At 38.4% G+C, this 15,574-nt stretch overlaps 2 long non-coding RNA genes across 2 annotated transcripts; one reads left to right on the top strand and one right to left on the bottom strand.

The window, feature by feature from the left end:
- Positions 1–175: 175 nt before the first annotated feature.
- Positions 176–852, top strand: LOC141381904 (uncharacterized). The gene is made up of 3 exons (XR_012402806.1): positions 176–203; positions 473–762; positions 822–852. It is a non-coding gene; the product is annotated as an uncharacterized lncRNA (long non-coding RNA).
- An 11,027-nt stretch (positions 853–11,879) lies between these two features.
- On the bottom strand, positions 11,880–13,104 carry LOC141381896 (uncharacterized). Its single transcript, XR_012402790.1, has 3 exons — positions 12,930–13,104; positions 12,781–12,854; positions 11,880–12,702 (listed from the first exon to the last, which is right to left on the bottom strand). It is a non-coding gene; the product is annotated as an uncharacterized lncRNA (long non-coding RNA).
- Positions 13,105–15,574: the final 2,470 nt, after the last annotated feature.

The raw sequence follows: 15,574 nt of genomic DNA, 5'->3' as shown, positions 1-15,574 counted from the left end.
ATTTACTTTCATCATGGTGTAACAGGTATTAAATTTATTTATGTTTTCGTTATAAATTCACGCAAAATCTTTGTTTTGTTGGTCATTAATATGTAAGAAATAAAGAGAAAATGTTTTATTTTTGTTTTGACGCGTCGGCGCGATGACGTCAGTGACATAGCGCGCGCTTTGCTTCAGTCTGTCGAAGGACAGAGCAGAGCGAGGTAGGCATTACTCCTGTCCCGTGGAAAAGTGTGTATAAAGTACAAAAATATGTAATTTAGATGAAGTGAGTTTGTTATAATATGTTATATAACATGTACATGAGTTATATGAGTGTGTTTGGGTTCTTTATATCGTGTTTTAACCTGCCAAACTGTCGTTTCAACCAAGAGAAGTGCAGTGCACAATATTAGCATGAAATTTAGCCTGTGAAATGTGTAACGTTATTTTGATTGCTGATTTTCGATTTGTTTTGTGTATGAATGTTTAGCAGTAGCAGGCGTAAGAGGAGTTTTAAGAGAAGACTAACTGCATGTTCTCTGTTTGTGCAGGTATTGTTTTTTGTGTTTTATGTGTCTGATGTTTAATGTGTTATATAAAATACTGGTAAATGTTATATATTATATATTAAGTGGAGTTTTTGTAAAGCATTGGGAAGTTAAAATATTCACTATATTAATTAAAAGTTTTATAATGACTTATCTTTTTTCATTATGTAATATGTTATATTTACTGTTTTGTTCTTGCTTGAGTCTGTCGGAGGACAGAGCAGAGCGAGCAGTAGCAGGCGTAAGAGGAGTTTTAAGAGAAGACTAACTGCATGTTCTCTGTTTGTGCAGCACTTAAATAAATGAGACCGCTGAACCTGCAGACAGACTCCAGCTCTTTACTTTACACAACACAACGCAGAGGGGTAGTCGAGCCGTAAAGACCGGCCCCGGCTACAATGGCAAAGATAAATCAGCTACTAGGGAAGAGTTATTAAAACTATTATGTTTAAAAATATGTTGAAAAAAATATTCTTTCTGTTAAGCAGAAATTGGGGAAAAAATAAACAGGGGGCTAATAATTCTGTCTTCAACTGTATATGTAAGGTTTTTTATGCTTTAAGTGTTTTAGAACAAGAGCATCTCTGGCAGAAAGTTATCCAAAGATGCTGTTTTAAATTGTCAAAAAAACTAAAAAAAAAGTATTCTTATTTTACTCAAGCGATTTAATAATTGTTTTTGATTACAAATTAAGACAGCAGAAGTCAATGATTCATTTGAATGATTCAGCCTGACATGTTTTCTGCTTCAAAATATTGTAAAAGTTTTTGAAAAGACAATATATCGTGTTTAAAGGGGAAAAAGCTTCTTTTTTTATCCAGACATTTAAAAAGAATATATTTTAAAGCAGTAATCGCAGTACAGTGAAACCGTGATATTTTTATTCAAGGTTATCATATAGTCAGTGTCTTATACTGGCTCATGCCTAATGCTGCTTAATGTTGCAAAGTCATATTTTTCTAATTGTATTATTTTTCTTTGTATGTATAGCAGAGGTCACACATGGGCAAGTCTCAAGTCATAACCTTCAAGTCTCAAGCAAGTCAAAGTAAATAGTCACTTTCAAGTCAATCTAATTGTGTATACAGTTGAAGTCAGAATTATTAGCTCCCTTTTGATTTTTTTTTTCTTTTTTAAATATTTCCCAAATGATGTTTGACAGAGCAAGGAAATTTTCACAGTATGTCTGACAATATTTTTTCTACTAGAAAAAAAATCTTATTTGTTTTATTTCAGCCAGAATAAAAGCAGTTTTGAATTTTTTAAAAACTATTTTTGGGACAAAATTATTAGCTTTAAGCTAATTTTGATTCGATAGTGTACAGAACAAACCATCGTTATACAATAACTTGCCTAATTACCCTAACCTGCCTAGTTCATCTTATTAACCTAGTTAAGCATTTAAATGTCACTTGAAGCTAGAAGTGTCTTGAAAAATATCAAGTCAAATATTATTTACTGTCATCATGGTAAAGATAAAATAAATCAGTTATTAGAAAAAGGTTTTCAAAACTCTTATGCTTAGAAATGTGCTGAAACAATCTTCCCTCTGTTAAACAAAAAATTGGGGAAAAAATAAACAGGGGCGCTAATAATTCAGGGGGGCTAATAATTCTGACTTCAACTGTATATATATATATATATATATATATATATATATATATATATATATATACTTTCATCACTAGTGAATCAGATGGATTTCTGCTCAGGGGAATGTGTGCTTACTTCAAAGCCATTAAAATATTATACTATTAATTAAACGAGACCGTAAATGACAAAACCAACTTAAAGTGCGCAGGTAAAAATTTTTTTTGGAAAAAATTATTGAATCAAAATGATAATTTTTTTGCTTTTATTACAAAAATAAACGTTATAGATATATAGAGATCCATGGTCTGAAATGGTTTCTTGTTTTGCATAACTTAATTCTTCAATTTTTCGCCCGATAAATAGTTTTTAAAAAGATGCATGCGCGTAAAAATACTGGAATATGGCATTTAACAGATTGTTTTAATTTTATCTTTTTTTTTTTAACTTAACCCCTAACTGACCATCGCAATATCTCATGGCCAAATAGCAAATGAATCGTTCAAAAGGAATTGTTCAAATGAATCAATTTAAAGCGGTTCTTCTTAATGAACAGAATGATTCAGTCCAGCAAATTCTTTCAGGCCGATCTCAGAACCGATGAGCTGTAAATACTGCTTAAACTGATCCTATCAGAAGGGTGGATTTAGCGTGGATTTCATGCCCAAAATGTAATGCAAACTTAAAAAATTATTAAATAATACTATTTTTGGATCATGCAGTATCTTACCGGATATACTATTTCATTATAAGGTTTTAATTTTATTTGTTCATCTGTCAGGCTATAGTGAGTATAGGCTTTAATGTATTCAGCCTTTCAGTATAGGCCTACAGCAAAGTAGAAATAGCTTGACCTCATAAAATAATCCCCCAAACAGTTGTCAAAATTGACCAAAAACAATTAATTTTATTCTGTCAATAATTGATATATATATATATATATATATATATATATATATATATATATATATATATATATATTAATCACAATGGAAAATATTTTTGTTTTTAGAATATTTATTAGTGATGCATGCAATGATTGCAGAATAACCCCAAAAAAATTTGCAAAGAATGGCAATCGCTGATTTTTGATATCACTATCAACAATTGCAAAAAGAGACTGAAAGAGCAGAAGCACAGCTTCGTCTGGCAGAGAAACAACTGATTCTGACTCAAAATGCAGCAAACCAAGGCCAATGACTTGAGATTCGCCTCCTAAAGGCTACGCTCAGACAAGCTGCTCTCTCCACATCAGATGAGGAAGTCTGAAATTATTGTGGAGTTTTTGACATTAAGTCTTTTTTTAAATTTACATCTATATTTGAAACTTATTATAAATATCCTCAATATACAGTGTTTGTGTTGTAGGTCTAAGATAAGCGGACTGCTGGAAGAGGATGGGGTGGGCTTTTTCTTGTTTTTCTTATTTATTATTATTATTATTATTAATTTAATATTTATAAAATTTTCTTAGTTTTCATTTCAAATAAAAATAAAGTTATATTGGCCCCACGCTGGCTATTCTACTTGTCACTCTACATATCTATAGTTCTACACTGTGATGTCCTATGCTGTTTGAGCACTGGTTATCCAGATTTAGTGATCCTGAAAAGTTCCTATCCGGATCAGATTGATCCAATCCGATGTTGCTTTGAAAAACTGGCTCAAAAAGTAAGCTGGATTACGTGATCACGGATCGCAAAAACAGGATTACTAAATCTGGATCAATTTTATCCGGATTAAACCTTTTGAAAAACCGGGCCCTGGAGTTTCAAGCCTTAGACCGGCCCACCTCAGTTCACGACTGACTAAGTTACATTAAAATAAGGTCATTTCCAATTCCGTTTCTAATTACACTACCACGTCTTTTTTTGAGAAAACAGCTGCTTTAAAACTTCAAATATTCAACAACCCTTACAGTATTATATTTCTTAACAATAAAAAAAAAAAATTGCATATTCAGATAGGGATCACACCCGGGTCGGTGGTGTTGAAATCTAACGCGCTAACCACTGGACCACAACAGCTGTATATTGTAAGGTGACCAATATGATTTATATAATCATTAACCTGCAGGTTGGTAATATATAAAAAGAGCAGAGCTGCGGTAAAATAATGAATAAGAAGGCTGTGGAAAAGGAAATAAATACATTAATTTAAAAAGTGTGACTGCTGAGAGCAACAGATTCCGGAGCTAGGGACACCGGCCCTCACGGCCAAAAAACGGACCGGCCCACCGGGAATTCTCCCAGTCCTCCCGATTAGCCAATCCGGGCCTGTCCTATAGAGTCCGCCTTTGCGCACCTGTGGCGAGTTGCGCTTATTGAAATTGGCTATAAATACGGACCAGCCTTGAGCTGAGACAGAGGAGACTTCACTGCCAGCCATCAAGCTTCTTTTATTCTCTTTAATTTACTATTTTGTTTTCTTTAAAGGTTCAGGACACCCCGGAGAACTTTTTTTTTTTGTATTAACAGATGTGTGTGTGTTGAGCATAAGTTAAGACAATGTTAGCACCTGTCAGCTTTAATTGTGGGGTAAACGATCATTTTGAGCTTTTGTCAGCTAATTTCAGCTTCCGGGTTTAAAATGATTTTTGGGGCGGGATCAAAATCGGCGACGTAGCGCAGAACTGCAAGTGCAATGATGACGCGTCAGTTTCTCATTATTATTCATAGCGGAGTTTTCTTATACTATGAGAAGAGCCGGCTGCTTAATTATTCATGATACCTGCCAGACCTGCCAGTGTCAAGCCCGAGCTGAGAGACACGGAAACCACGGCACAGTATTTAGCCGTTCATGAAGGCTCATATGCGTTTGTTTCCATGATCCACGGGGTTTGTTGCATGTTTTCCCCCGCGATCTTGTCAGGGCCGATCATACAGCAAAGCTGTGTGCGTGCTGCTAGCATTTTTGTCGGGAGAGCAGCACGAGAATCAGAGAATAGCGGACGCTGTCTTTCATCAGGAGTTCGTTCACATTCAGACACATCGCCAAGCTGCTGTGTTCGCCTAAATCCTCCAGATTACCAGCAGGGCTAATGGTTAAAATAGACGGGTCAGGAGACCTGCTGCACTGAGTCTGCTGGATACGGGGATTGAGGGAGAAGTTATAGGGTTTAAATGAACACACTTATCTTTATAATGATATAAATTGTTGTTGTCTGTATATGAAATTACAAATAACAAATGTAGCAGGGCATTAAATCACTGTTCATTTCTTTGCATTTTAACTTTGTAAACTATAAACTCATGCGTCTCCTCTTTGTGTCTCATTTTGTGAGCTAACTGACAACAGCAGTTATTCGCTCCCCTTCTCCCCTGCTGGCTTCGCCCACTCCTGCCCGATGCTCGCGGAGCTCCACGTCCATTAATCATGCATCTTTAGAAAAAATTCTGAAGTAGACTTTAACCGAAAGAGGGGGGTGTCATGGCCCTTTAAGTCTTACTTTGCTCTAGTTTGTTAATTGTTGGGTTGTTAGTCTTTGGTTAGTGTTGTATATTTGTTGGAGAACGTGAGTTATCGATTCTTTATTCTTTCCTTTTTAATTGTGACGCATGATTTGTTTGATCGTTTCGGTTGTAATAAATGTATTAATTTAGACAACTTAGTTCATGTGTCCTCCTTATGTTGCGTTCCCTCTATGAATTATTTTGTGTTGATAAAAAAAAGGGTTCGTTACACCACATGACGGAGAGTAAATGGTTGGGTCATTTTAATTTTTGGGTGAAACATCAATTTCATGCTTGTCGCTTTGTGCCTTCATACTAAAGTTCACTTTTTTTTATAAAGGGCACCTATGGTGAAAAATCTACTTTTCAAGCTATTTGGACAAACATATGTGTATATATAGTGTATAGACCGTCATATTGGGGTGATATAAACACACCAAGTCCTTTTTTTTCAATTTATCAACATAAAAACGGTGGACCAATTAGGTTTTCAGACCCACCGCAACTTTACGTAGGAGTGCGATCCCACCGAATTGATTGACAGCAAGGTCTGTTCTGTTCGCTAGGATCAGCAATCATCATCAAATGTGATTAAGAGTAAGTTTCACATGTTTAAAGTGTTTAATTAAAGTGTGTAATTAATTACAGCGATTTACTTCATCAGCACAGCCGCGTGTCAGAACAATTATAAAAGAAGATGCTTCAATCCCGGTTTGTGGAAGTTAAATCAGGTTTATTTTGTACATTAGCATAACAAATAGCCACACAGCACTAGAGGTTAGCCTGTATCCTGTCACATTTGAGTGCAAAAACAGTGCTAAGCTAAGCGCGCTCTGTCTGTCTGCCTGTGTGTGTGTGTGTGACTCATCAATACAACTTCACAATACTGATTAGTAAAGGTTAGTTCTTACTGTAGTATTTCTCACAAACGCTACGTGAGACCTTCTTCCTTTAAGTCTGTCTGTTGTCTGACGCAGCCAAGGGAGGAGATTAAAGCACGCGGGAAGGCACGTAGAAACCGTAGGCAGGCAGAACTCGCCTTAAAGTCGCAGTACAACAAAACCACCCCCTGCTAGAAATCAGTATAAAACAGCATCTTGTTAAAGGTATAATGAAAAATCTGATGGGTGTTTTGAGCTGAAACTCTATATACACATTCTAGAGACGCAACAGACTTACATTAAATCTGAAAAAAAGGGTAACCTAGGTGCCCTTTAAGACCTGAAGGTGCTGAAAGAAGAGACCCATCTACAGAATGAAATGGAAGAGAAACAGCAAGACATGACGACTGATGGAAAACCCACACTGACTCAGAAGACTTCATCACGCGGAAGACCTCGGAAATCCAAATCTAGGTGTAATTTCAGCAGTAAACAGTGTGGAAAGAGTTTCAGTCAAAGGCCAAAGCTTGATGTTCACATGAGAGTTCACACTAATGAGAAACCTTACACCTGCGAACAGTGTGGAAAGTGTTTCTATACTACAGGAAACTTAACAGTGCACATGAGAATTCACACTGGACAGGGGCTGTACACATTCCAACAGTGTGGAAAGAGTTTTAAGCAAACTGGCAGCCTTGAAGTCCACATGAGAACTCACGATGGAGGAAGAAGTTTTACTTGCACACAGTTGGGAAGAGTTTTGCTCAAAAACAAAACCTTAAAATCCACATGAGGATTCACACTGGAGAGAAACCTTACAGATGCACTGAGTGTGGTAAAAGTTTCTCATATAAAGACAAACTCAAACCCCACATGATAACTCGCACCGGAGAGAAGCTGTTTGCATGGGCTCAGTGTGGAAAGAGCTTCACGACCAAAGCTAACCTCATGAACCACATAGACCAGGGGTGCTCAACCCTTTTCCTGGAGATCTACCTTCCTGCAGATTTCAGTTGCTACCCATATCAAACACACCTGAACCAATTAATTAGGACCTGAACAGCACTTGATAATTACAGGCAGGTGTGTTTGATATGGGTAGCAACTGAAATCTGCAGGAAGGTAGATCTCCAGGAACAGGGTTGGCCACCCCTGACATAGACGGTCACACCGGAACCATAGTGTTCACATGTGATCAGTGTGGAAAGTGTCACACGCAAAGACGCCATTAACAAACACATGAAGACTCACTCAGGAGAGTGTTTTAGATGCAGTGAGTGTGGAAAGAGCTTTAAACATGAAATAAGCCTCAGCACTCACATGAAGCTTCACAATGGAGAGCAGAGTCCTCAAAATTGAGGCCTTGTCCACAAAAACACGGGTAGTTTGGCTGTTTTTCAAGTGAAGTTTATTTATAAACTACTTTTGAGAGGATCACATGCTGATTCCTTGATGAAACCTAACTCACTATAATTAATTAGTGATTCTTACCTCAGTTAGCTTCATCTTGAAGAATCCCCCTCCCACCCCTACAACACCTCCTTTTAAGATTGGACACCAAGGAAGCCCCGTGGTTAGCACTGTTGCCTCACAGCAAGAATGTCTCTGGTTAACACTTAAACTCTGCGGACCCGGTACCGGGTCTGTGACGTCATCGACTTTCGCTTTCCGATTTAAAGGGCTAGGGTTGCACCAGACCCCCGTAAGTGGTTTCGTTTAAAAGTGTAGAATCTATATTTTATGCACATATGCATCACTTTGGTTTTTATTCAACTGTATAAAAGTTATTTACACTTAATTTCACAGTATTTTGGATACCCGAGCTGGGTATTTTACATTGGTTCATTTTCATATTTTTTCATATGACACATGTACAAGTGATAGCTCAAATGAAAGCTCTTGCCGGTGCTCATACAGTTCTAGCATTCGTTTTACTGAATTATATTCATATGCCAAACAGTTGTTGAATGAATTGTGGTGTTTCCATGGTGCAGAAATGTAAACAATACATTCATGATCAATAAGCAGCCCCAGATAGCACAGACAGCTGTCATCTCTTACCTTATGCTGTGCCCTTCAGGGCCATTCTCCTCTGTTTTTGAGGTGATGTGCATAAGTAATCCTGTTATATGTCTGATGTGGTCCAAACACAGTGAATTATGTTTGATCAAACAAAAGAATAGTGAAATATGAAAACAAGGATCGGTGCCTGTGGCTTGTACAGCACCTCTCATCAGCTGGAATGCAATAACTTTTGCATAGATTATGGTGGAGAGACATTTTTCTTTTTTCCTATGATTACAGACATGAGCAGGAACCACCAACATAAATTACAGCACGCTAGACCACACAGAACCTAAAAGGTACACTTTCAAATTTGAGTTTGAGTTATAAAAAAAAAAATACAAAAAGCGCCTCTTTTTTAGGTGTTTATTATAACACAGACAACATATACAGTCATTTTAAACACTTTCAATAGTGTTTTATGAAAATTCAAAGGGTTTTCTTTAAAATGATACCAAATTTTTGCATTTACACCTCTTTATGTGGATTTGGGAAGCTTTTAAATTTGGGTAGGCAAAATCCAGGCGGAAATCCCCAAATAGCAGCAGAGTTTAAGTGAGTCCCCACTAAAGCAGTTGACATTTCGGTGTGGAGTTTGCTCATTCTCCCCATGCTCGCGTGAGTTTCCCCCGGTTTCCTCCTACAGTCCAAAAACACGCGACCTAGGTAAACTGAACATTCTAATTACCATAGACATTCTAGACACCATAGTCGAGCTCTTAGTAAGCCATATAGCTCTCTTTAGCCATCCCTATACCTGTCACTAGAACAGAAACAAGTCAGGGGAGTTCATTGAGATCTACCTGATAAAATACGCTAGAATAAAAAACAGCAAGTTTTCGCTATCTATAATCCCTAATCATAACTCCTGTACAGCAGTCCCACAACATTCTGACACTCGATGACACTGGAATACCCTGTCAGAAAAGTCTAGTGTCTGGTAATGGGCTTTTTACAGTGTCTGCTATAATGTTAATGTTGTTTTCGTGTGTTTACATTGATGAATATGGCCACTTTGTAAATGCGCAGTACAGTTACGGTCTTATTTCCACATTATATCGTTATAATAACATGCTATATGCCTTCAATGATTTCCTGAAGGTAAATACCAAATAAATAACACAACTGGAATTAAAACAGCAGTCGTGATCGTCTGATCTCATATGAAGCAAGAGCTCACGATGACATATGAAGACGTGTGCAGGTGTTGGCACATTTCTTAAGCCTGATTTATACTTCTGCATCAGGTGACCGGAGTAACCCACGGCGCATGCAACGCGCGCAGCTGTGCATTTATACTTCTGCGCGCTGTCTCTGTCGGTCTGCATTAACACTTCCGAAACGCTAGTTGGCAGTGAGGTGTAAATGTTCCTCTGTGTCGAGTTTCATTGCTGCTTTTTTGCTTTCCCTGAACGCTTCCGTGATGTACAAGTGACTTAAACTCGCTCATTTTGAGGCAGGAACCGGCGGACGTGCAACAACTTTAACTATGAGGTAAACACAAAACAAAACTTTCCATCCGGAGCTCCTTCACGGGACTCCACACTTGTAAACAATCGCTCCATCAGGCTCGCACCATTCGCGCGGCTCTCGGTCCCGCCCAGACTCGTCAGCGCTACCAAGCCGACCAATCACAGAGCTTACGCTACATGTCGTTGCGACGTGTAGTTACATTTTTTGAGAGGTGCACGTCGGCGACGGCCACGGCGAAGGACTATGCATCAGCGCTGTAGCATACGCCGGCGTTTGACGCAGAAGTATAAATCAGCCTTAAGGGGTAAATTTTGAAGCCCTTTCCCTTCACAATCGGTTTGAAGGGGCGAAGGGGAAGGGGGTACAAAAATAGAATTGGGATTGGGACAAAGTATTATATAGGTCTATTAGACACTCAAGGCTTTGAAAGCCTTGTATAATAGCTGAAATGTCTTCAAATGTGAGTTTTTCACAAATAGATCAGCTAATAGATGTAGATCTTAATCCAGTGTTACTTGTGGTTTACGCTGTGCATCTTGTTGTGTTGATGAGATCCAGACAGTATATACAGGGCTCAACAATAAGGACTGGCCTGGGGCCAGCGTGTGAGATACTCGGGACAGTAGACAGGATCCTTACTGGCCCGATCGGGCCACAAATGCCCTGTCATTAAAGTTTCATTTGCCTGTGACTATTTGTCAAACGCGTGCAAATACAGTCAGAATGGAGAAACCGTTTGTGTTTTTAAGCCTTTAAATGCTACCTTCTCGGTTCCTCTTATCTGATTGGATGTTGTGAGCATGCTATTTTTTTCCGTAACAACCAGTACAGCTAAGAGACAGCAACCTGGCGGCAACATCAAGGGATGATGCTAGAGGAAAACATTTGTCTCTAACTTCTTGGAAGCAGACATTTACGAGGGTACACCACGACAAAAAAAAAATGAAGTGATGTTTTATACAGTTTGCCGTTAGTTTGGCAGGTAAGTCATCCTTTGTTTTGCAATAAAATACCTGCGCATTTTGCTATTTTTGTTTGCAAAACACTTTTTAAAATATTTTATAGTTTTATAGTATATTTAAAATATTAAATATCTAGATTTACAAACATTTTGACCTTTTTTTTAAAATTTGTGGCTAAGAAATAGCTATTAACTTTTTTTGGTGGGGCCAGTGGCAATATTGGCAGGGCAAGTAAAAATCTGAACCACTAGTCCGATCGGGCCAGTAGAAAAAAATCCTTAGCGTTGAACCCTGATATATATAAATATATCGGGGTACAGTTCAGCGTAGTGGTGTTCAACAGGTGGTGTTTCCTCAGGTCTGCCTCTAACTTTTCCAAATATTTAATGTCTAGTAAGCAAAGACCTCAGTTCTGTCTCATAAAGTTCAGCAACTTTATCGACATGTGGCAGCAGTTCCTCCGAGATTTTATTTAGACATCCACCCTCTGGCAAAACATCAGGAATGCTTTTACCTGGAGTAAAAATTGTTAACAAGATTGGCAGTTCATGATTTTTATTACTTTATTAAAACTACTTCAGAATACCTGAGATCTGGTGTTAATTTGAAGCTTGTACAACTCTACTGATGCCAAGGTGACAAAGCTGGCATGTGAAGCTGGAGACACAGTATGTGACAAGGTTGTCCTCCATGTCCCACAATTCTTGCTGTACTATCGCTGCTTTTTTGTGGTTTAATTTTTATTGAACAGTTGAAAATAATCTAGCATACATAGTTTTAGACAAGTGTGACGAGGGTATAGAGTAGGGTTTAAATCTCTTAAAATAAAAATAACCGACTACGCCACCCCAGGAGTTACCCAGGGAAACAACTATTAGAAAAGGACACAGGTTCGTTTCTCCCAGAAAGGCACAGAGACGTGAGTTAATGAAAAAGTACAAAAATATTTATTTGGAATAAAACTATCAAATAGTACGGTTCTTAAAAACACATCAAAAACTCCCACTTCATTATTAAACACAAGAAGCAATAAATAAACAAAACCAAACCAGGATTGGAGGTTCCCACTGACTGGGTACGAGTGGACAGACTTTACCCCAAAACACGCACACACCACAGTGCACTCAAAAATCCCGCTATCACGCACTCAGTGTCCACAGCACACGATAGAGAAACCCCACCACCAGTGGAAAGTGACCCGTCATCCACCGGGGGAAACCTCAGTTCCTGAAATAAATAAAAATAAAAATCAATAACCAACAAAACACAAATAAGTGGGTCAATCAGGTTAACACCTACTCTACATGATCTAATTGAAAGATAGCTACAGCTGTATTTACACCATCTGACCTACACTAGACCCAACATTAACTGTTACTAGAAATAAGACTAAACTCACAAAAGAATACTCTTAATAACGAAAAACAAATCAATACTTTGCATAAATAAAGACACAACAAAAAAACAGAAGAATGCTAATGTTGACAAATCGATTATCCAACACAAATAAACAAATGAAAGAATGAAGGGGAGCACAAAGCAGCACGCTAAGAGTTATTGCAGGCAGTCCCCGCTAGCAGCTGCATTGGTGGTGTCCAAGCGGCAGCCAATACGCCACCGTTAGCATTAGCAGCAGTTGCAGACGGTCTCCGGTAACCACGGCAATAGCGATGAACACGGGAGCTAGTAAGCAAATGATACCAGAGGAAGATCCGACGTAAGAGAGAAAGAAAGGGGAAAAGGGAGGATCCTAAGGAGGAAAAGCGCCAACAAGCCCATTAACATGGTCCTTTAAATGATCACACCATATCATACGTGCTTCACTTACCAATGGGCGCACACTCAGACACGTTCTAATCACGCGTTGGTCGATACAATACAGCGAGGTGCCGGAATTAATAGCTGTACAGCATGAAACACGCAGGTTAAAATGCGGCTAAACCCCATTACATCAGCCAGTTCAAAGCCATCACATACCTGCAACTGAACAGTCATCCAGCCACCACAGCCAAGGGAAAAGCCACCGTCACACGATGCACTAGAACAATGCCAAAAGAGAGCTTAACGTGGGTCGATTCAAACAACTTAAAAAATTCAGAACGAGCGCAGAGCCTCTACCTGTAGCCGCGGCTACAGACACCCAAACCAGTGCGTCGGAGTCGGACGTGACGTATCCCAAGCACCGGCCAATCAGGTTTAAAAAGGCGGTGCTACGTGCCAATTGGCCGATGTCAATGCCAATCAGCTGCACAGCACCATCACATTTTGGTTACTCATTTCAATCAGCTGCACTACACCATCACACAAGGATATCAATCAACTGCATTTTCTATTATCTCCCCAGCCGACCCACCCCTGGCGAAAATAATAAATAATAAAAAATAAATAAAAAAGCAACAAATCAGAGCCCAAAACAAGGAGATAATAGTAATAAATATTATTAAAATTTTAAATATGATATAAAAATTATATATATTACACTACACGTGTGTAATTTAAAAAGTAAATAAATAAAATTTAATTTAAAAACCTCTGCATTTAACTTCCTACAAAAACACGTTTAACAAAGGTAGATACATTGGACTTTTACACATAGGTTAAATAAAATGCAAAGAAAAAAAAATCCCAATAGCATATCTTTTATATTAGTTATTGCACATATCCATGAAGTAATAATTTTTGTAGAAGTGCCATGCATCCTTGCCACTGTTACAACCTCTTTGATGTTAGTCTAGGGCAGGGATGGGCAAACTTGATCCTCGAGGGCCGGTGTCCCTGCAGAGTTTTGTTCCAACACTAGTCAAACACACCTGAACAAGCTAATCAGTGTCTTCAAGATCACTAGAATCTATAAGCAGGTGTGTTTGATTAGAGTAGGAGCCAAACTGTGGGAACTCCAGGACCGAGTTTGCCCACCCCTGGTCTAAGGTAAAAGTAATAACATTTAAAAGGTGTGATACTTTTACAAGTGATGGGTGAAAGTAAAAGACACAAACAACAAAGGTGATTTAATGTACAAAAAATGAAATCAGAATAATGCCCAAATATATATACAATAAGAAGAGATGATTTACAATAATAATAAAGGAACAAATGAAACAAAGTATCAAACAAAATGAGGTCAACTCAAGAGTAAGGGGACGCTAGTGAAGCCAAATCAAAGAAATAAATATAACAAAGCAATTCGAACTCATAAGCAAACCCCTTACCTCGCTAGAAGCATGAAAAGAAAAATCTTCAGCGCCAAGCGCCGTAATCTTACCTTTACCAAACTCTATGAAAACCAAACAAATACATAAGTGGCATTCACTTCTTACCTGGTGTTTTAAACAATAGCCCCTTTCACACATACAGACCTTTCCGGAAAATTACCGGCAATTTTCCGGAAAGGTTGTATGTGTGAACAGGCCCTTTTTGAAAATACCGGTAAATTCGTTCTGGCTATTTTCCGGAAAGAGAAGTTGTAACATTGCCCGTAATTTGCCGGAATGCTGCACTGTGTGAATGCAGAAGGAAGCTTGCCGGAAAGAGCGCGTCCACGTCTAGAACGTGCTGACTTGAGACACCTGCTTTAGCCAATCAGAACAGTCAGACGCATTCACGTCCGCATGGTTTATGAGAATAAAAGCCTTTGAATATTTTTCCAGACACATTTAGCTGCTAGATGTTAGTCAAATAATGTTTCTATGTTCCTTCTTAATGCTAACTGTGTAAATAATTATCGATAAAATGTTTATGATAATCCGTTGCCCGTGAGCGCCCATAGCGCCAGCACACACACATATCATGAACATCTCGACATGCGAAAGTGTTACCCTATGATTTCATTAGAGTTGTACTCAATACTGATTCATCCAAAGAGTTTGTAATGTAGTCAAATGTTTACAAACACAAGCATAGCCGTTAAGAGGTCATTTCTGGTTAATGATGTCAGAATTTACCGGCATTTTGCGATGGATGTGTGAATGCTCTTTTCCGGAAAAATTCCGTAACGTCCTCGCCTGTGTGAACAGCGCTTTTTTTAATTTACCGGTAAAGTCGTTCTGGAAATTTTCCGGATATTTACCGGTATCACTGTGTGAAAGGAGCTTATGGATTGACTACGTGTTTGTATGATGGAAGTCCTACGACATCTGCCCTGTCCATCTTACTCTAAGGACAAAGTGAACTCTCAATATAATCTCTTTGTTTGCCAGGTAAGAGTTGGACCAAAAAAGAAACAAACAATCGAAATTAAGATGTACAAAAATCACAAAGTAGTTCAAAAATGGGCAGAAATAATACTAAATAATTTTATCTAAACGAAAGTTGAGCAAAAGCAACGAATAACAAAATCATGTCGGCAAAAACGGGATCAAAAGAATAGCGCTCTGTCATCCACTCTCCCGGGCGTCCTTTTATGTGACAGCGCCACGTCACCCAATGATGAGTGACTGGTCTCCCGACCAATCGGCTTCCGCGAAGGCGGACCTAAAGGATACGACAGGCAGAGATGGTGAGAGAGAGAGAGAACAGAATGCAAAAATCCCACCAATATACGGCAACCGTAACACTCTCACCCTTATGAACAAACTTGTTTTGTTAAAAAAACAAACAAAAAAACAATAAGCACTAGACATAAT

The sequence above is a fragment of the Danio rerio genome, chromosome 4, assembly GCF_049306965.1.
Source record: "Danio rerio strain Tuebingen ecotype United States chromosome 4, GRCz12tu, whole genome shotgun sequence".
Lineage (NCBI taxonomy): Eukaryota > Metazoa > Chordata > Actinopteri > Cypriniformes > Danionidae > Danio > Danio rerio.
The sequence above is the reverse complement of the archived record's forward strand: the minus strand, read 5'-3'. Positions and strand labels throughout refer to the sequence as shown.